The sequence below is a fragment of the Macadamia integrifolia genome, chromosome 9 (assembly GCF_013358625.1).
Source record: "Macadamia integrifolia cultivar HAES 741 chromosome 9, SCU_Mint_v3, whole genome shotgun sequence".
NCBI lineage: Eukaryota > Viridiplantae > Streptophyta > Magnoliopsida > Proteales > Proteaceae > Macadamia > Macadamia integrifolia.
The window spans coordinates 12,527,274-12,548,759 of record NC_056565.1 but is presented as its reverse complement, the minus strand read 5'-3'; the positions used below and the strand labels follow the sequence as shown (position 1 = coordinate 12,548,759).

General features: G+C 36.6%; 1 protein-coding gene and 1 non-coding gene across 2 annotated transcripts in view; one reads left to right on the top strand and one right to left on the bottom strand.

Annotated features, from left to right (window-relative positions):
* Positions 1–21,486, bottom strand: part of LOC122089522 (GDSL esterase/lipase At3g26430-like) — a 72,452-nt gene that overhangs the window by 37,306 nt on the left and 13,660 nt on the right. The window lies entirely within an intron of this gene.
* LOC122090265 lies at positions 16,397–16,503 on the top strand. Its single transcript, XR_006143504.1, has one exon. It is a non-coding gene; the product is annotated as a small nucleolar RNA R71 (small nucleolar RNA).

Here is a 21,486-nt window from a genome sequence, read left to right as displayed (position 1 = left end):
CCCTAAAATCAAGGTTTGGCTGAGATTGTGAGTTAAGGCAGAGCATCGGGCTTTGATACCATATCTGTCACACCCCACTCCCAGTAGACCCAACTTACCATTAGGAATACCGATGGTGTGAGTAAGACATGTACCTATCTTACAAACCTACTAGGATCTCTAATAGAAGTACCTTAATATTTTTACAATCCCACATCACAAACCAACATAAGCAGTGGATTCAGAGTCTACTAGAAGAATCATAAATAAGATGGGGAAACATCTAATGATAATATAATAGCAATAACCGAGTTATTCTGTTACATTCATCTATGATATATAATAAAATCTCAAAATATACAATCCATTGTTATACCCAAAAGTATCAAGTATGATGTACGATCTCATGGTGCGGCGTAAACACAGTGGTCACAAGCACAATCCTGATCGTGCTCCTCTGCTTCTGGCATCCACCAGTCACTCACACCATACTCTTACTCAGAAGATACTGGATCACCCGCCATTGGCACCACGGTACTTGCATCATCATCTAAAAAAAGAGTGTATAAGTGGGGTAAGCTTTCCAACTTGCTCAGTGAGGGGTGGGGTCAAGCACATCCAAGCAAGTCATTAGCAGTAATAAGTTATAATGCATAATTGTGGAATTTAAACACATAGTCCATGATGCTTGTGATGCAGTTCATTTATTTATTATCCACCTAACAATACAAACTAAGCTGGTAAATGCTACTATGGCGCATTAGGTTGTATCCCTCGTCTCAAAAACGACATCGACTACGCAGCGATACAGACCCTAGCCAAGATTAAAAGCCTGTCGGTCCCCGTATGCATCCATGGGTCACCAGCAAACCCCTGATAACCCCCTTCTGGTAGTCATGACATTAGTAACACATCGGCCATACCAGATAGGTTCCCGTCTCCGACAACAATCACATCGTACTGCAGGAGTGGCACATCGGAAAGGCACATCAAACATACCATAATGGGTTATCCAACACCTCAACCCCTGTTGGCAAGGGTGCATAGCATAGGGAGTGATACCTAACCATATATATACTATATGCCTTCATAATAATATAGTTAGTATAGATTACACGATACTGGAGAGACCTCGGTGACAAAGTGTAATCCATCTCCAAATACAGTCCCGGGTACACGATACCAGAGAGACCTTGGTCACAAAGTGAAACCTAAGACCATTTACCTAATCTAGCATGCCAATAGTAGTTGAGTATAGACTATGCAACACTAGTAAGACCTCGGCCATGAAGAGTATCTATTTCTAAATACAGTCCCGGGGTACACAATAATAGCGAGACATTGGCTACAAAGTGTAACTTGCAACTACAACTAACTCTAATGCACATAATCAATGCATGAATGCAACATACATACAATAATCATGGCACCAATACCACCTCGGTCACATTGTATTTCGTCTCAGACACACAACCAAACACACGACGATCACGATACTAGTACCAACTTGGCCACACCGGATCCCATCCTACATCTCAATACAATTCATATCATGATCGTAAAATGACAATTACAATTAAATATATAATTCTAAGTATGTGAGTAATTTAATAAATAATAAACATTCCAAAAATAAACACAATCCATCCCTCACCTGTTTTACGATCAGGTTTGTTTGGGGTTCAAGTACGACTACCAATCGATCAATTCAATCCCGACTTCAGGGCATGTGCACATCACTGTCCTAGACACAAGAAAATCGTACATCAATACGCATCAAAAAAATTGGGATGGACCCACATAGGTTACCCCTAAAGGGTACAGACACAATTCCTAGGTGACAGTACTGTCATCGGAAACACCCATCAAAAACAGGGCATTTCCACCGAAAATATCTGTCTTGTTTCCGGTGGAGGTGATAGAGAGCACTTAAGGCTCATTTGTCCACCAAAAACAACCCTCTAGAAATAGCTACAGTGTTTCCTGTGCCATATTTTCGGTGGACACAAAAAGGTCCAACTTGAATTGGGGCTTTCTGGCTCGGGCTCGATTGCCTGGATTTGTTCCTTGGAGTTTGTAGGGGATGTTCTTAGCATCATTCTAACCCAATAAAATTTCAATTCCACTAAGCCATTTGGAAGATACGTCGATCAAATGATCAAAACCCTAATTGGTCTTTTGGCATTACATGTTGCCAAAGCTCATTGGACTTGGTTTGAGCTCGGCAATAACACTGGGAGAGTAGAACACTCATCCTAAAACCTTAACATGGTGTGTATATCAAGATTCCATCCATACCTAGCTTTGTCTAAGTCGAAATGAAAAGGGAGAGTGGTATGAGATGTTGTACTTACCTCTGGCAACAAGGCAGTAGCTGGCACCAAGGTAGGCCTCCAACCTTCTCCTTCTTCCTCTTCTTCTTCCTTCCTCTCCTCTTTCTCTCCTCTCCTACGTTGGGCACAAGGGAAATGAGGAAATGAATCCTCATTTCCCAACTTATAACTTAAGTGGGCCTTAGGGTCTATTTGGTTTGGACCTCTTTTGAACCAATGGGGTTAAAATGAAATTTAGGGCACGAGGACCCACAAATTTAGGTCCATAAAGTGCCCACATCACTAGGAAGGTATAGAGGATGATTTGGAATCATCCAAAGTCATTTACGATGCGAGTGGCAGGAACCATGGGTATCGGAACCTCGATAGTAGCCTGTCAACCCACCAAAAATAGGCACCGGATTTAGGCCCAGGCTGCTTCTGGTGGCTTATTTCCGGTGGTCAAGACAACTTGCTATCCTATGGTTGGTCTTGCACGGGTGGTTGCCCTCCGACATGCCCAAGGTTTTTCAAAAATTATGATACGTGCCAGAAATCAAGTGTGGGGAGTTGGATCACTTACCGTCTGGGACCAGAAGGTATAGAGAGAGGGAGAGAGAGATTTAAGAAGACAAAATATTTAAATCCCTAATTCAATGTTATTATTATGAAAGCCCTAATTCAGATTGCCACCTCACCTCATGGTTACCCCTCATAACTAAATATTTAAATTCAATGTTAACATTCCTAGAAACCCTCAAATGTTGGAGATAAAAATTTACTTGGGGATAGGGAGGTTTTAAAGAAAATAAACCCTAATAACAAGGAATCAAATCATGGGCACATAATAACATACAACAGGGGTGGTTTAAAAATAATAAAAATAATAATAATAATAATAATAATAATAATAATAATAATAATAATAATAATAATAATAATAATTAGGAATCAAATCGTTTGCTCCTCCTTAAATCTCTCTCTCTCTCTCTCTCTCTCTCTCTCTCTCTCTCCATCCATACTTAATTTTGTAAATCTCTCCATAATTAACTCCTTAAATCTCCCTATTTTTTCTCCCCCACCTTTGTGCTACACGTTTATTATTATTATTTTTGTAATGGCATAATAATAGAATCCCAAAATAATGATCCCACGATTTTATTCCTAATTATTAAAGATTTTTTTTAAAACCTCCCCCTTTACAAAATAATTATGGAGAGATTTACAAAAATTAATATGGATGGAGAGAGAGAGAGAGAGAGAGAGAGAGAGAGAATTATGGAGGGTGGTGAGGGTGTCAACAATAATGGTCTCCATTAAAAAAAATGACGTGGAACCATTATTCGGGGATTTTATGCCCTCTCTCTCTCTCTCTCTCTCTCTCTCTCTCTCTCTCTCTCTCTCTCTCTCTCTCTCTCTCTCTCTCTCTATCTACAGTTTATATAAATACGATCACTACAGCTCCAATGGAAGAGACTCTATCTATCTGGGATAGATTTGAAATTGCTGAGTTTAGGGTTTGGAATCATAAGAGGGAGGAGTCTACAAAATAGAGGAAAACAGAAAATGACAAACGAAATCATCTTGGATGTTGTCCTGACAAAGGAAGAACAACATTTCCTACTAACCTGGTGCAAACTCTGTGCTTTGTTATTTCCCACTAACAGCATTTCAACTTTCTTATACTCTATTTGTTACAGATATATTCAAGGATAAAATATTCTTTGTAACTGTTTCAAGGACGCCCACCTCAGAGAGTCCGTCCTGAGTGAAGAAAATGCAATTAAACAATTTCATTACCTTCTGGAGGAGAGAAAGACAAAGCCACCATTGTTGGTTCTAGATGATGCTTGGGACGAATCAATTTTTATATTTATCTTGCTCTGGTGTCAATTCAATAACCAACCCCTTCCCCCCCCCCCCCGAAGAAAAAAATAATAAATAAGGGGGTTGTAGGAGAAGATGAATTCTTGTACCTCAAAATACGGATTACTCCTTGGGTCCAACCAAGTTGTAGCTCTGAATTCATTCTCTTAGTTTTTATTTTTTTAAGCAATTAATTTTCATATAATGTATACTACACACCTCCGGAATGCATCCATTGATCAGTGAAACTAATGCATTTCTTATTTCCGGAATGCATCCATTGATCAGTGAAACTAATGCATTTCTTATTTTTCATACATTTTTTCCAAGTATGATTAAGAAGCTGGGCACAACCATAGTGATGACCAAGCAAAAGATTGGAGTTAAATGATACCTTATGTCATTGTCAAATGTGTTTACTAACTAAAACTTGGTGAGGAATATGAAGGGGAATTGTTGTGTCTCTAGAGATTCTTATTTTTTGAACCTGAAGCATTTTGTCTTGTTCACATATATGGGACCCTTCCATTAGTGAACTATAGGCAGGAATTGTATTTCCCACACAATCAAAAATGAAAATAATCTTCATTAGACCCAAAGTTCTACTGAACAGAATGAAGTAATATTACAACAAGAATTACCAACTATTTTTACTCTCTCTCTCTCTCTCTCTCTCTCTCTCTCTTGGGATGGTGAGATGAGACTAAAAGAAGTACCCAGGTGATTGATAATAACATAGTAAAATGTATGAGCTCACTAGCAGAGAGAAGGAAGCTTGAAGGAGACTATCCCACGTGCATTTGCCCATGTATTTTTACTAGTATATATATATATACTATCGTCGAGTGGAGCAAGTTAGTTTTGAAATTTGGGGTTTTCAATGTAAGGTTTTTGGTCAAGTTTTCTGACAGAAGCCCTTATTTTCATATTTGTCATTCCTTACCTTAATTTAGAATCTACTCCTTGGAAGAAAATAAGTCTCTTGAAATTTTGAACCACGAATTGTATCCCTATGAAAGAAAGGCATGTTGAGAAAAGGANTCTTGGGTGAAATTTTCTTTTACCTATTTCTCTAGGTAATCTATTATTGACAACCTCTTCTCAACTTTTTTCACTGTAAAGGAATACTATATTCTAAATTATATATTCATACCTTCTCTCAAACAAGTATGAAAGGTCAAGCCGTTAGGATAGGCATCGCAATGCAAAGGGCTTTACTTGGAGAAATAGAAGGAATATGTATCACACATGCAAAATCTGAGAAGATGCCAAATGAATATTCTACCATAGTAGGTATTGAAGAATCAGTAAATAAAATTTTAATGAATATCACAATTTGGGTGTTCTTGAGAGAGATCTCAATTGTATCTTTTCTTTCAACATGGTAAATCATCTTCTTCTTCGCCCGAGGACGTGGCACACCACATTGGTGTGTGAACCTCGTTAAATCTATGTGTCTTGTGTAAATTTGTATTTCTTTTCTTCGTATTTATTGGTGTTTCTTCTAACCAAATATCAATTCCATTTTTGTTTAATAACTAGAGCTATGATTGATTAGTTGGAAATCTAAGTTGCTTTCTTATTGTGGTCGTAAAGTTTCAACCCAATCTGTCCTTGCATCGATGCTAACTTACCTTATATCTAGTTTTGGCTTCCCACTTGAAATTTACAAGAATATTGACTCCATTTGTTTCTCATTTTTGGAATGGGGATATGGGGTACTCTAGCAAACTTCATCTAATTGCGTGGAGTAAGATTTGTTCCCGTAAATCAATTGGGGGGTTAGGCTTGAGAGATTTTGCTACTCAAAATAAAATGTTATTTTTTAAATTGGGGTGGCAGTTACTTTTTGAGCGAGATGTTCATTGGGTTAAAATTTTATGAGTCAATATTTAATTGTGAATTTATTTTTATCTACAATTTATATTGAAAATGGGGTCTTGCGGTTGGAATAGCATTGATAACATCTTACTTTTTTGTTTTTTTTGCTAGAAGGATGAGATTTCATTAAGAAAGAAAAAATTACAAAGAGGACAAAAGGAATGGGTTTTTTACCTCCACCTTCGGCATTGCCATCAGCAGAGGAGAAAAACCCAAATTGATCAAACCTATATCTAGGCCTAGATTCAGTATCATAATTGATCTCATCCCCTATATGATTGGGAAAAATTACATTCTTTTCAGATAATCTAGTTTTTGCGGCTTCCTTAGCTAGGAAATCAGCAATGCAATTTGCTTCTCTAAAGCAATGAGTGATCTTCCAAATTATAGAGCTCAGGTATGGCTGCATCGAGTTCTATTCCTGCTCAACAAACTAAGGAATTGCTTTTGCTTGGACAACAATGACCATTGCAGCCGAGTCGCTTTCAATCCAGAGCAATCTAACACTAAATCTTTGGCCATATACAAACCATCTATCAGGGCTTTGAACTCAGCCACGTAGTTCGAATGGATTCCAATGAAGACTTTAAAAGAACCCAAAACAGCCCCATTGTTGTTTCTCAGAAATCCACCAGATCTCTTCCTGGATTTTCAAGAGAGCAACCACCCACATTCAGCTTCGACCAGTTGCGCATAGGTTTGCACCAAAATACCTTCAGTATGCGAGATGCTTGGCTGGACCACATTTGCAAACCAAGTGTTCGGCAGCAAATAAGATCAGATGAATCTTTGATTTTATCTTGAAAGGTAACATTGATGCTGTGGAAATTTTGCTTTATTTTTTCAAAAACAAGATTGCAAGCAAGATGTTTACATCAAAACGCCGACTATTTCGTTCCCTCTAGAGATTGTCCACCACAATGATAATACCCATCGACCAATAGTTTTAGTTGCTAACATCTTACCTATCTTGCAGATATTTGTCTATATAATAGTGGATAATTGAAGGAATACTTGTTTTTCGAAAGACCCTTAGATAACTTATTTACTCATCTTCCTATTGATTGTATTTCGCATCCTTCTAATGACTGGGTGCAAGATTTTATTTTTGATGTCCAGTTGAATGTGTGAACTTGTTATCTTCTTGTTACCTTCTAATCTTGAATATGCACTAGTTATCTTCTTGGCTACCTTCTAATCTTGTATGCAAACTGGCTACGAGATTTGTTTCACTCCCAAGTGGTTTTTTATTTTTTTATTTTTTTTTTAAGATTGGAAGTTCACATCCATCCAAAATTCAAACTTTTGTTTTGGAGGAACTTCTTATTGGTATTCCGGTCAAAGGTGTTTTAGGTAAATGGATGGAGACAATGTAAACCTCAATTCTATCCTTTAAATAAGATTTTTCAACGTACATAAAAATAAAAAAAAATAAAAAAAAAATTTAAAAGTCTAGTTGAGCAATGTGGCTTGGCTATGGTGTTGTTCATTATGACAGTTGGCCAACACACTCCCAGAGTAATGCATGTTTAGTTGGAGTACTTAGGAGTCATTGCTTTAAAAACCCTTTTCAATAGAGACATTACTTTGTACCATAATTTTAGCATCCGTGCATTCAACCTAAGTTCAAGGAGATATAATGAGAAATGTATCAAATTAGCTTTACAAGGAGCAATGTATCAAGTCATACATTATAAATATCCATAATATAATGTCAAAAAATGTATTAAAAGGATGATAGACAGCACAACCCTTAATCACGGTGCACTGTAAGCACAAATTTCACAAGCACAATCTATGTCGTGGTCCTCAACCTCTACTGTCTACCAGTCCCCATTGTAGTCAGCCAAAAAAAAGGGTGTGTCGCTCCTCATAGGAACCACAATACATGCATCATTATCTAAAAAAGAACATACACATGGTGTGAGCTTCACTAAGCTCAGTAAGGGATGGGGTTAAGGTAAGTAGACACATATAGGCTATGATGTGAGTATAATGCAATTCAAAATTTCATTATTATCCACATAGCATACAACTAAGTAGGGTATAATGCTGTCGCAACACATAAGATAGTATCTTTGTTCTCAAAAATCAAACAACAGTCACCCAACGATACAAACCCTATTTTCAATTATGAGTACTACTCTCAGATTACACCATCTATCACCCAACAGACTCCTAATAATGGCATCCGACAGCCACTATTACACCCATGCTCTAATCTGATCAAACTTAAACTTTTTTCAATAAGTGATACACCTTAGAGTGTCAGCTCTACTACCTAACAGCTTGAAATAATATACTGCATGGAGATGAGGTATGACCCTACATGTCAAAGTGGACATTGCCGATCAAACTGGAAGGCATTCAATCCTCCCACCCCTTGATGGTAAGTGATTCGACCACCCCTCCATTTGATATTCAATGCATCATAAAAACTCACCATATGATCATGCACAAGTCCCTAGGGAACCCCTGCTATGTTGAATAAAAGGGTTGAAACAGAGATAAGTACCGCAACTAGTACTCGTCCATTAGTTGAACCCATTGGTTGGACAGTGACCTACTGGATGGCCAGGAATGTGCACACTACACTTTCCCATGCTTCCCCAAGTTCCAAGAATTTTTTTTGCTCAAATGTGGGTTTAGGATGTCTATTGAATGAATTGGCTTACCTCCCATTTGATATTTTAAAATGTAACCGCAAGCGTACGGATCAGTGTAGCTACAGGTTGAATGCAGGGAGAGCAGCCACTTTATTTATTTTTTTTTTTCGCATCTTTTAATAATGTGAAAGTGAACCAATTAATGGTTGTGATCTAATTCTAATTACCATCCTAAACATATGTATCTAAAATAACGTCCTAACCATTCGTCATCTAAGAATTTAAACACGCAAGCTATGCAATTAAAATAAAATAAATAAATACCTGAAAATAAACACCCCACGCAATTAAAAAGTAATGAAGGAAAAAAATGTTGAAATAAAAATAAAGTAAAAGAAAGGGGATAAAGCTAAAGAGAGACTCACAAGTAGGTTTCTCTACTTAGTCCGAAGAATGCATCATAATATGAGCTTCCCTACTTGACCAGAGAGTCACTCTTACAAGGGTTACTCTACTTGGATTTAGGAAAAGGGAGACAATTAAAATAAAAACAATAAAATGATGGTTCTATGGCTAGAAGGGGCAAAGCCAACACATACACTAGCCATGAACCTTGGGGGAAAGGGATAGCAATAGTGTAATGACTGAAATTAAAATCCTAAATTAAGAAAGAAAGAGTAGTCAGAAGAGGGAATGAGAAGGGGGAGAGAAGACTACTGAAGGAGCCTACTTACTTGAACTTCAACCCTTAAATTAAAAAGTTGATCAATTTGAGATACTACTAGTACTAAAACCCATATCTAGAATAAATCAAATCTGAAATTTCTAGTACTAGAGAAAACAAATCTGAAGAAAAAAATTGAACTTGAAAGACATGATTCATAGCTTGTTCTTATCACCTAGAACTAAGCCTAGAACTAGAACTTGAAAATTACAACTTCAATTGCTTAAACAATAAAAATAAAAGACTGAATCAAAAAAAAAGTGCTTACATTAATTGAATAAAAAGAACTTACAAAAGTGTTTAGAGCATAAACCTAGAACTAGAGCTAGAGAAAGAGATAGAACAACTAAAAAAAAACCCTAGAAGAATAATGAAGTGCCTCATCCCCTTGTGTTAATTATATTATATAGAGAATTGGGGAGGAAAGCTAACGATTTTAACTTCTAAAAAAAAAAAATTTTTTTTATATTGTTGATGAGGTGGAGGAGAGAGAAGATAGAGAATTATAGGAAGTATGGTATCTCCAACCATTTTGCTTCCTTTTTCTTTCCTTTTTTTTCCCTCTCTCTCTTAGTCAAACGTGGGCAGCATCTTGGATGATATTTTTTAATTATTTTTTTCCTTTTTTTTCCTTTCCTATTTTTTCTATTTTTCTCTTTATTTCCTTATTTCTCTCTCCTATTGCATAAGAAACCCTTTGGCTGACCTCTTTTGAGTGATAAGTAGGAGAGAGAAAATCTTCTAAAAAAAACCTCAACAAAATGGCAGCTAAGAGGTTCGAACTTGAGACCTCCTAATAAGCAAGGGATTTTGCACACCACAACTCACCAACTATGCTAGGTAGTTGTTACCAAGAATGATCTATCAATCCTTGTTGGTATTTAGAATACTCTTTGTACCTCTGGGATAGCTACAAATGGGCTGGTTTTGCATCTCGGTTCAGTTCTGATCCATTATTCTTTTTCTGGCCTAAAAAGAATAATCACTTGTATGGGTGATCAAATGAATGTGTACTTTTAATTGAATACATCCATCTTGCTCAAAATTTCGTCCTCTTCGCAACCATAAAAATAAATAAGACATCTTTATGTGTAAAATTGGAGATATAGTACTCGATAGTCCTTAAGGCCTTGAAAATATAAAACCTGCAAAAATAGAGTAAAACCCAAGGTAGCTCCATTCTAAATATGTAAAATGCATATTTTACTACACTAGATTTCACACAAAAATGTGCTCATCAGAATTCCCCGACACTTAGACTTTGCTAGTCCTCGAGAAAAACAAAAAGAAAAAGAGTAAAAACAAAAAACCTAACTCACTTTCATAGGAATCATGGTTGCACTTAACTTGAGTAACAAGCATTTAAACCCCTAAGTCACCCCTAGTGGACGAGTTGTGTCTCGTGGGTGTTTGCTGTGAATATACACCAAAAATTCAGAATAAATAAATCTCAACATTGGCTAAAGGTAGGGCTATACCGCTCCAGAGCAAAGATAATTCTTCTTAAAAGGGACCCCCACACTTGAATTTTATTACCCTTTATCAATTCTAGGCACTAACATATTTCTTAATTTGGAACTCACTTCGTCTCTTCCAAAACATCCTTATCTTAAGGCAAAACCACTTATGAAGAAATAGGGAACCAATGACTAAGGCGTTGGAGTGTTTTTTACCAAACATGTTACCTAGCATTAATGACATTTGCAAATTTTTTTTCTCCTTTTTTCGCTTAATAAACTCTATTCTACTCCACTACTTTTGGCCTGAATGACATGGTGGAGCAAACACTAGACACCCAAGTTATTATGTAGCTTTGCTTTTTGCATATACCCATAAAGATAGTGATGCTAGAGTTCTTTCAGAAGTTTCCTCCCTAGGAATTTCGATCAAGACACCACGCTTCCTGAGGTGCAATGCCCTGTCTAATTCCAAAGGAATCAACTCTTATTCTTCTTTATACAGTATTTCACACTTCATTTAAAATTATGAATTTGTCAACTCATGCCAAATTAAAAAGAATATCTCAACTTCAAATCAAAAGTACAAGGAACCCATAGACTTACATATGGTCCAACACCATAAAACAGGGGTCTCTCATTTTTCAAAAGAAAGTCCCATCTCAAGACACAGGCTTGTTTCTTTCTTCTCAACAGGGTTTTTATACGTTCAAAATAGGTACCTTAATCAAAACTTTTATTTTCATACATCAAGCAACCGAATGGTATGATCAATAGCTAAAAGTCAAAGTAGGACTTCATCCTTAGCAAGTTTAAAAATAAAAAAAAAAACAAACAAAACAAAGTGGAAAAAGCAAAAACTGGTTTCCCTCCCCCACACTCAAGTCATGCAATGTCCTCAATGCATGGAAAGAATTAATAGCGAAGACAATACAAGGGGGTCATATCTAATTAAAAGTTAGTCATTAGTGTAAAGAGGTTTATGGAGATCCATAACCTCTTCACTACCAGTAGTAGGAAACTTGAGGAATTGTTTCAAACGCTGACCATTAACCTTCAAAATTACTTCTATTCTTATATTCAAAATCTCCACAGCCCTATGGGGATATACATTATAGACAATAAATGGGCTATCCCATCGGGATCTAACCTTACTAGGGAAAAGATGCAATCAAGAGTCATATAATAAGACCTTATCACCAATTGTAAAAGATTTAAGCAAAATGTGCTTATCATGGAAAGCTTTGGTCTTTTCCCTGTAAATCCTAGAACTTTCATAGGCATCATTCCTAAGTTCCTCCAACTCAGATAGTTGGAGCCTACGATGAATTCCCACATCAGACAAATCAAAGTTGAGCTTCTTGATGGCCCAAAAAGCCTTATGCTCCAACTCAACTGGTAAGTGACAAGCTTTCCTATACACCAAACAATAGTGAGACTGACCAAGGTCAGTCTTGAATGCAGTCCGATGGGCCCACAAGGCATCAATGAGCCCAAGGGTCAATCCTTACAGTTGGGATTAATAATTTTCTCCAAGATTTGTTTGATCTGTCTATTAGACACCTCCACTTGGCCACTAGTTTGGGGGTGATAAGGGGTAGATAACTTATGGGTGATCCCATACTTTTTCATTAAGGCCTCAAAAGGTCGATTACAAAAATAAGTACCCCTATCACTAATTATTGCACGTGGTACACCAAAACAGAAAAAAATATTCTCTTTGAGAATCTGGACCACCACTTTATGGTCATTAGATTTACAAGGTATGGCCTCTATTAATTTAGAAATATAATCAATGGCAAAAGTATGTACAAATTCCCAAAGGAATTAGGGAATGGTCCCATAAAATCGATGCTCCATATATCAAAGATCTCAACTACCAAAATAGGGTTGAGGGGCATCATGTTCCTCTTATTGATACTGCCAAAAGACTGACAGGTGAGACAAGCCTTGCAAAAATCAAAAGTCTCTAAAAAGAGTGGGCCAATAAAATCCGTATTAGATAACCTTTGCGGCAATCTTCTTAAGTCCAAAGTGTCCATCACATGCATGATTATGACAAAAAGAGAGAATGGAATGTTGCTCATGATCAGGAACACATCATCGGATAATCTGATCCTGACATATCTTAAATAAATAAGGCATCCCAAAAAAAGTGTTTAACATGGGAATGAAACCTATACTTATCTTGGGTGGACCAGTCATCCAAAGTCACACTTGAAACTAAGAAGTTGATAATGTCAGGAAACCATGGTTCACTAGACACTGGAAATAACTATTCATCTGAAAAGTTCTCGTTGACTGAAAAATCGATAGTCAAGGAATTTGAAAGCCGGGATAAATGGTCTACAACTAGGTTTTCAACTCCTTTCTTATACCTAATTTCTAAATCAAACTCTTATAAAAGTAAAACCCACCTAATGAGATGGGCTTGGGCATCCTTCTTCTGAACTAGGTATCTGAGAGCAGAATGATCAGTACACACCACCACATGTGAACCAACTAAGTAAGACCGAAACTTTTCTAATGCAAACACAACATCTAAATTTTTTTTTCAATGGTTGTATAATTGAGTTGTGCATCATTTAAGGTCCTACTAGCATAGTAAATGACAGTGGATAATTTATTAATCCTTTGACCCAAAACCGCTCCTATAGTAAAATCTGAAGCATCACACATCAGTTCAAAAGGTTCAGTCCAAACAGGTGGTTGAACAATGGGTGCATTGGTCAACTCCTTCTTAAGTTGCTTAAAGGATTCTAGGCACTCTTTAGAAAACTCAAAAGTTTGATCTTTGACAAGTAATGAAGTGAGAGGTCGGGTTAACTGACTAAAGTTCTTAATAAACCTTCTATAAAAGCCTGCATGCCCTAGAAAAGATTGGACATCCTTAACAGATTGAGGAGGTGGTAAATTATCAATTAAATCCACTTTGGCTCTATCTACTTTAATTTCCTCTTTAGATATTACATGGCCTAAAACAATACCAGATTTAACCATAAAATGGAATTTCTCCCAATTCATAACTAAATTCTTAGATATGCACCTTTTTAAAACTAGAGAAAGATTATGAAGACATTCAGAATAGAAATTCTCATGAATTAAAAAGTCATCCATAAATACTTCTAAGAATTTTTTAACCATGTCAGAAAAGATGCTCATCATGCATCATTGGAATGTAGCAGGGACATTACAAAGCCCAAAGGGCATATGCTTGTAAGCAAATGTTTCATTTGGGCATGTAAAAGTGGTCTTATGTTGATCCTCTAAGAAATTGGGATCTGGTATAGCCGGAATATCCATCAAGAAAATAATAGTATTCATGTCTAGCTAACCTCTCTAACATCTAGTTAATAAATGGCAATAGGAAGTGATCTTTCCAGGTTGCCACATTAAGTTTCCTATAGTCTATGCACACTCTCCACCATGATTAGACACGGGTTGGAATTAGTTCATTATTGGTATTAGGAACTACAGTCACACTAGACTTCTTAGGCACTACGTGAATTGGGCTTACCCATTGGCTGTTAGAAAATAGGATAAATTATTCCATGATCCAAGCACTTTAAGATCTCTTTCTTAATGGCTTCCATCATCATTGGGTTAGCTCTTCTTTGGGGTTCCGTAGATGGTTTGGAATCCTCCATAAGATGCATATGATGTTGCACAATAGAAAGATTTATACCCTTGATATCATCCATGGTCCAACCTAGGGCTTCCTTATTATCTTTTAACACTTTAAGTAACTCCTCTTCCTGGTTAGAAGTCAAATTTGAAGAAATTATTACAGAAAGAGTCTGGTCAGGCCCTAGGAAAGTATACCTCAAATTAGATGGCAACTCCTTAAGATCTACCTTAGGAGGCTTAACTATGGAAGGTTTAGGAATGGAATTGGAAAGGGGTCCTAAGGGCTCCACAGGTGTGTGAAGACTCAAGACTTCAGAAAAGAAATTTTCACTATCATCATCCAACTCATCCATACACTCTTGAATTCTGAATCAAAATAAATATCAAAGTTGATTATTAAATCATCAGAAAAATTTAGAAAATCCTCAAGCATATTGATCTATTCTTCCATATGTGGTTGCTTGCCTATCATAAATATGTTAAACTCAATAGTTTGGTTACTAAAAGATAACCTTAGGAAACCATTCCGGCAGTTGATTAATGTAGTACTAATAGCCAAGAATGGTCTTCCTAGAATTATTGTGATCTCATCCTTAGTTGAGAAGGGCTTGGTTGAGTAATTATGGAACTAATGTTACCTGCCAAGAATGCTATTTTGGGCACACTAGTGATATGTTTGTGAGTACACAAATCTTTCAGTACCTTTACATAGGCAGAGATCTAGGATATGGCATCCAAAAGAAGGATGTTCACACTTCTAAAATTTTATCCATGGAAGCAATCTTCTTTTTGTTTACCAAACGATTAGGAAATGGGACAGGAGGAATATAAGGACTGTTAGGGATTTGCCCTTTTTCAGAAGAATCATTTTTGGTTTCCTCAACCAAATCATCTTTAACTTTAAAAGAATCTTTAGGTTCATCAGACGAACCTGGAATAAGAGGCACACTTGTGTCCTCAACTGAAGGAGAGTTAATAGGAGTAACAGATGGAGAAGATTTAGGAATGCTCTGTCGGTACTCTCTACCACTCCTAAGGACATAAACAACATTACATTGGTTAGAGGGCCCTTGTTGGGTCTAACCTTGTACTATATTCAGTGGTGCATTAGTTTGTGTTTGTAAACTAACAGCCTGATGATGCCTAGGGTTAGGCTCTGGTTGACTAGGTAAAGTTTCTTTCTCCCTCTCAGGTATAATTGAGACAACTTGGATGAGTTCTCTCGTAAGATTTTGATGGCTTGTCATAAGGAGGGTCATATTTTTTTTCAAGTCACTTATTCTACTTGCCTCTCCAATGTTGGTAAACCTAGGGGGTTGCTGATAAGATGATAGGAGAGAGGCCCTAGAAAAACTAGCCTGAGGTCCTACATTTGATTTAGGAAAAGTATTTTGGGAAAAAGATTATTGTGCAAAGGAAGGCCTTTGGGGTCCAGGTTGACCTTGATTATGAAAATTGGAAGGCCCTGCTTGATTGCCCTGATTCCAAGAGAAATTTGGATGATTTCTCCATCCAGGATTGTAGGTGTTACTATATGGATTATTCTAGTATAAAGCATTAACACTATCATTAGAAGTGCCCCTAGAGGTGTTGGGGCATTCTTCTATGACATGTCTAGGGGACTGGCACCAAGCACAAATCTTAACCAAATTGACTGATGATGGCTCTCTAGGAACAATAGCCCCAATCCTCTTGATTAGGCTATCCAAATGGGTTTCCTTGGCTACTATCCCATCCACAAAATATACTTTTTCTCCTATGGTTCTTTCACTCTCTTGGGTTGATTCCCACTCATGGGTTTTGTCAGCTAAGTCAAGTAAGAATTTTCATGTTTTTCCTTCAGTTGTAAAGGATGTGAATCCCTCAGGGCACATAGAGTGTATCATTTGTTTAATTGGGTAATCAATACCCTCATAAATTATTTGACATAAATGTCATAAGTCTAGGCCATGCTGAGGTTATTCTTGGAATAGATCCTTGAATCTCTCCATAAGTTTGGAAAAGGACTCACTAGGCTTTTGTCTAAACTGAAGGATATCATTTCTAAGCTTATTGGTTTTGTGAGTTGGGAAACAATTCTTAAGGAAGACAACTATAAACTGTTCCCATGAGGTTATGGAATTTGTCAGTAACCCATACAACCACTTCTTAGCTTACTCTTTTAATGCAAAAGTGATAAACCTAAGCTTAACAATATCATCAAAAAGTTGTTGGATCTTAATTAGAACACATACCTCTTCAAATTCCCTTAGAAATAGGTATGCATCCTCAGAGGTCAACCCATAGAAGTGGGACAACATAGTGATGTATTGAGATTTGACTTCAAAATTATTACTTGTGGTAGAACTATGCAGGAAGGTTGAGCTATTCTAGCAAGGTAGAACCTATGTTTCAGAGATTTAGGTGAATTTGATGTTGGTCTCCCATATTGAAAGGTTTTAAAGAGAACAAACATATAGGGTCACTACTTATTGGATATCTTTTTTCTAATCAATTCTTAGTATTATGTACCCACCTAACACTCATGGAATAGAAAACTACCCACAACTAGAGTAAGACAAGCACAAAAGAATTGATAGCAAAATTTTTTTTTTTTTATGATTTTTTTGATTTTTTTTTTTGGCTTTTTGGGAGCTTACCGATAGGGATCTGGGGTTGCTCAGGTCAATTCCTGAGGTACTACTACAGGGCAAAACCTATCTTTATCATACTGTGAGGCATGACGACCTCCACCGATACAACTATTATTGCAAGTTGATCTTCTCAAGAATTCAATAAAAGCAAAGGGAAAATAAAACAAAGCATTTCGGTTTACCAAAAGAAAGCGAAACATAACATGGAACTGTCTCTCCGGAAATGATACTAAAAACTTGTTTGAAATATTAAAATGTAACCATAAGCATACGGATCAGTGTAGCTACCGGTCGAACACAGAGAGAGCAGCCACTTTATTTATTTATTTATTTATTTTACTTCTTTTAATAATACGAAAGTGAATCAATTAATGGTTGTGATCTAATTCTATTTATCATCCTAAACATATATATCTAAAATAACGTCCTAACCATTCATCTAAGAATTTAAACATGCAAGCCACGCAATTAAAATTAAATAAATAAATAGCTGAAAATAAACACCCCACGCAATTAAAAAGTAATGAAGGAAAAAAAATGTTGAAATAAAAATAAAGTAAAAGAAAGGGTATAAAGCTAGAGAGAGACTCACAAGTAGGTTTCTCTACTTAGCCCGAGGGATGCATCATAATATGAGCTTCCCTACTTGACCAGAGAGTCACTCTTACAAGGGTTACTCTACTTGGCTTTAGAGAAAGGGAGACAATTAAAATAAAAACAATAAAATGATGGTTCTATGGCTAGGAGGGGCAAAACCAACATATACACTAGCCATGAACCTTGGGGGAAAGGGATAGCAATAATGTAACGACTGAAATTAAAATCCTAAATTAAGAAAGAAAGGGTAGTTAGAAGAGGGAATGAGAGGGGGGAGAGAAGACTACTGAAGGAGCCTACTTACTTGAACTTCAGCCCTTAAACTGAACACTTGATCGATTTGAGATACTACCAGTACAAAAAATCAGATATGAAATAAACCAAATCTGAAATTTCTAGTATTAGAGAAAACAAATCTGAAGAAAAAAAAATTGAACTTGAAAAACATGCTTCATAACTTGTTCTTGTCACCTAGAACTAAGCCTAGATCTAGAACTTGAAAATTACAACTTCAATTGCTTAAACAATAAAAATAAAAGACTGAATAAAAAAAAGTGCTTGCATTAATTGAATAAAAAGAACTTACAAAAGTGTTTAAAGCATAAACCTAGAACTAGAGCTAGAGAAAGAGAATACTAGAGAAAGAGATAGAGCAACTAAAAAAAGCCTAAGAAGAATAATGAAATGCCTCCTCCCCTTGTTTTAATTCTATTATATAGAGAATGGGGAAGGGAAGCTAACGATTTTAACTTCTAAAAAAGAAAAAAAAAATTTATCTTGTTGATGAGGTGGAGAAGAGAGAAGATAGAGAATTGTAGAAAGTAGGAAATCTCCAATGATTTTGCTTCCTTTTTTCTTCTTTTTTTTTATTTCTTTTCTCTGTCTTCTTCAAACGTGGGTAGCATCTAGGATGATTTTTTTTTATTTTTTTTCTTTTTTTTTCCTTCCCTATTTTTTCTCCCTTTTTTCTATTTTTCTCTTTATTTCCTTTTTTCTCTCTCCTCTTGCGTAAGAAACCCTTTAGCCGACCTCCTTTGAGTGATGAGTAGGAGAGAGAAAATCTTCTAAAAAAAAGCCTCAACAAAATGACAGCTAAGAGGGTCAAACTTGAGACCTCCTAAAAAGCAAGGGATTTTGCACACCACAACTCACCAACTACGCTAGGTAGTTGTTGTTACAAAAAACGAATCTTCAATCACTTAAGGATGTGGTCTATCAATCCTTGTTGGCATTTGGGAATATTCCTTATACCTCTGGGACAACTGCAAACGGGCTGGTTCTGTATCTTGGTTCAGTTCTGATCCATTATTCTTTTTCTGGCCTGAAAAGAATAATCACTTGTACGGGTGACCAAACGAATGTATACTTTTAATTGAACAAGTCCATCTTGCTCAGAATTTCATCCTCTTTGCAACCATGAAAAGAAATAGGTCTTCTTTATGTGTAAAATTGAAGATATAGTGCCCGATAGTCCTTAAGGCCTTGAAAATATAAAACCTGCAAAAAGAGAATAAAACCCAAAGTAGTTCAATTCTATATATGTGAAATGCATATTTTACTACCCTAGATTTCACACATAAATATGTTTATCACCTCCCAAATGGCTTGTAAAAACACAATCAGCTGTACTTAAATGGAAGGTGGGAAGACCCATTGCAAACCCTATGAAACAAATCTTGACAATTAAACCAAGGTGGCAAAGCCCCAAAGTGTTCAGCACTTTTTAAGTTTTCCATCAATAGATGGCCATTGGTAGGACCACTACCAACCAGTGAGTTCTTTGCTCGAAAACAACTACTATCCATGTCACAGGTTGACACAGCCAGTAAGAATAGACATGTACCGGTGGCCATCAATCGGTGGTGTCTGAGACCTAATGGGCATCTGCCCATCTCACTAGTAGCGCCCATCGGTAGGACACACCTATTGGTGGACCATACTGAACTGCTCTTATGGCATATTTTGGGGATTTTGGGGGACCTTTAAGGGAACCATCTTAGACACCACTTGGCACATTTAAACGCTCCATTGTAACTAAGATAGATATATTCACATCCGATGAAGTCTAGCAAGGTTTGATTCAGGCATCTCTACTTAGGAATTTAACTCATCCGGTCTACAAATAAGGTGAGTGGTGGTTGAACTTAATTTAAAGTCTTTTATAGCCATTACAAGCATGTGTTTTATGATTAATTTAACATGTATGCCATATTGAACTGTATAAATTGTGTTATTTTGATTGTTGTATGCATATGCATGGGATTTGATGTGGCCGCAATGAATTCTTGTGTCATAATAGCTGCAGTGTTGATTGCATTATGAATGTGGCTGGTTTGGATATGGAATGCACTGTTGCCGATGCGAATACTAATATTTTATGGCCATACAAATTGTATGTATGCTAGACCAAGTGTGGGCATGTAATACAATGTGGCCGATGAAAATTTTGGTACTACATATGCGTAATAATTGTATCAATATGAAATACATGTATATTATTGTGGCTAGCTAATTATAATTACACTATGTTACGATCCCTTGCCAAAAGGGGTGAGGTGTTGGATAACCTATTATGGTAAGTTCGATGGACCCTTTTGGAGTGCCATTTTTGTGGTACGATGTGATTGCTATTAGAGGAGAAAACTAGCTTGGCATGCCCGATGGTGATTATCGTGATGTGGCTGCCAGTAGGGGTTATCAATGGTTTGTTGGGTAACTGAGGGCGCATCCTAGACCACGTATACTGAGTAATGTGTCGTAGTAGCATGAATTCAACTTAGTTGTATGTGAATTGGTCAATAATAAAATGAATTGCATCATCTTGCATCGTGGATTATATATGACTGCTTTCATTAACGCCATCCATTACTGAGCTAGTTATGGCTCGCACCATGTGTGTGTTTTTTGTTAGATGATAATGTAAGTACTGTGGTACCTATAAGCAGTTACACATCCTCTTCTATGACGTATTACGGCAGGGATTGGTGGACACAAGCGCCTGAGGAGAATGATTCAAATTAAGAATCTGATAGTTGTGCCTATATTACAACATCAGTCAAGGATGATGCTACCCGTTATCATTATTTTGGACATTTTGATGTTGTTAGTAATTTTTGTGATACAATATGGATATGTCTTATGACCCGCTTGTGATAAACGTGTTAAAATACAAGATTATCATTTTGATCTCCACAATAATAAGTTGATCTTTGTAATAATTCCACTATAATGATTTTAATTTGGATCCATTTGATGGTTGGGATTGTTAAGATACTACAATTCGAGATCCTAGTAGAGATATAGGACTGGCAAGTGTCCAAGTCACACTGGAGGCATGGTTCAAGAACTTGATTGAAACCTGCGAAACCGTATCCCCGAGGGTTGAAACGATATGTCCTATGACTTTTAAAAGTCACAGCTTTCGACCATGTATCGACATATTTCGATGAAATTTCCCATGTTTCGACTAAAGCATGGGAAATTTCGACCAAACCAACTAGTTCGACTTGAACCAGGTCCTATATAAGTTACTTTGAAAAGAAACCCAAGGCTTCTTTAGCAGAATTCGACCCTCTCTTCTTAATTTTTTCTCCTAGGAGTGGAAACTTAGGGAAACAGTGGAGATTTCCATTTTTTGCCTAACAAAGTTGAATCAAAGGGTGGTTCTTACTTCATCTACATAAGAAAGACAACTTGGACCAAAAAGGTAAGTCCCAACTTCCCAAAAAATCTTTTTTTTTTTTTGGTATCTTTGTAAAAATATCTCATTTGTCTTTTTTCTCAAACCATATTTACTACATATGA